Below are 1,843 nucleotides of genomic sequence, written 5' to 3'. Positions count from 1 at the left end.
GTGCTTTTTTTGTAATTTACATTTGAGTCTTTCAGTTTTATAGTTATGAAATTTTGCATTATTTTACGTTCATTTATTTTCCTGGGGATATAGTAGTAGCTACAGCAATTTATATTTAATTATTAGTTATATTAGGGTATTTCTTGTTCTTTAATGTCCCAGTCACATACGGGCAGGGTCATGTCTAAGTGCACCTGCAGCTTCATCAGCAAATGGGTTTTGCTATTATCCAGCAGACACCAGGCTTCTCCATGGTGCCTTGTGCGTATCACAGGGTCCCCACGGATTGCCCTTAAATATTTATACATGTTACATTTAACACCATTACTTTCGAAATAGCCTCTGTGAAGAAAGAACTCTTACAATTTTCTTTACTGCTTTTTTTAAAATTTAAGTCAACATACTAAACGTATCAACCACAATATACCATGAATCCCATTACTGAACTTCTTGAAATCATATATATAAATTAAAGAGTATGTAGCTCAAAACCACAAAATATGCTTCTCCCACAAATGGGCTCACATTCCAGAATTTCAGAAACGTTCTCCCAGGCTTCCTGTACTCTGGGATGTTCTGCTGTTCACTGGCAGGGGACCATCATTGGTGGAAGTCATTGCAATAGGTTCAAAGGTGCATCTGAAACACCCTCTTGTGTCATCTCACCTTACAGAACATTACAGTTGGAAGGCCAAATGCTACAGCAGGCCATCAGTAATAGTTGCTGAGTGAATGAATGAATGAATGTTCATTTAGTTCAAAGATTCTTGGTCTGTGATCCAAGAATTACTAGATAGATTTTAGAGGTCCATGAATCACCCCAAAATTGTGTGCAAATTACATCATATATATGCACTGTTTGGGACGAGGAAAGAAAAAGAGAGAGAGAGAATACTCCTGGTGTCACCAAGACCTGTCATCTCTGCAGAAGGTGAGACAGGTAGGGATGAGAAGGACCCAAGCCAGGTATAGCCCCATTGACCTCTGAGTCCCACGACCCTCAGCTCAGCTGGAGCTCCCTTCAGTCTTCTTCGTGGTCACTCTAGAGCCCGGAGGAAGAAATCATTTTGAATCTATAGTAGTCTTCTATGCATATGAGAACTACCTGAGGGCAGCATTACCAACCAAATAACCTCACTTGTACAAATACATGTAGCATGACATCTCCATGGTCTTTATTTACACCTTGGATTTATTCTCAGTGTTAGTAACTATGGAGGATGCTTTTAATATCCTTGAGATGCTCACCAGTCCCAAAGTAAATTTCTCCTACTCAATAAAACCCTACAATTTAAGGCATATTTCTTCAAAGAAACTCAACCCAGAAAAAATGAAAATAGAAAATCCATATAATTATTATATGGTAACAGAAAGAATCAGAAAGAAACTTAAGTTTATACATATAGATTAATAAGTCTGAGTCCTACCTACCCTACTAGCAAAAAAAGTGCATCCAATAGCCATATCCTCAGTTGTCCAGGAACCCCGCCAGCTAAAAAAGGATAAAATGACTCATTTCAGAAGAGAAGGGAGTGTCTTGTACCCAACATGGCCCGGAGTGCACCGCCTAAACCTGATCCTGCCCTACCTGTCAGAGAAGAGTGGTCTGCGGTGCAGGAGGCCTTGTAGAGACCCCTGGGGATGAACAAGAGGGGTGATCCTACTCTCTCAGGCCTAGACACAGGGACTAAGATAGACAAAACTGACCAAACAAAATCCACTTTCGTTGAGTTGATTCCAACTCACAGGGACCCTATAGGGTTTGCAAGGCTGTAAGTCTCTGTGGAAGCTGACTACCACATCTTTCTCCAGTGGAGCCGCTAGTGGTTTCCAAAGACTGACT

Source organism: Trichechus manatus, unplaced genomic scaffold (genome assembly GCF_000243295.1).
Source record: "Trichechus manatus latirostris isolate Lorelei unplaced genomic scaffold, TriManLat1.0 scaffold00157, whole genome shotgun sequence".
NCBI lineage: Eukaryota > Metazoa > Chordata > Mammalia > Sirenia > Trichechidae > Trichechus > Trichechus manatus.
Note: the sequence above shows the minus strand (reverse complement) of the source record.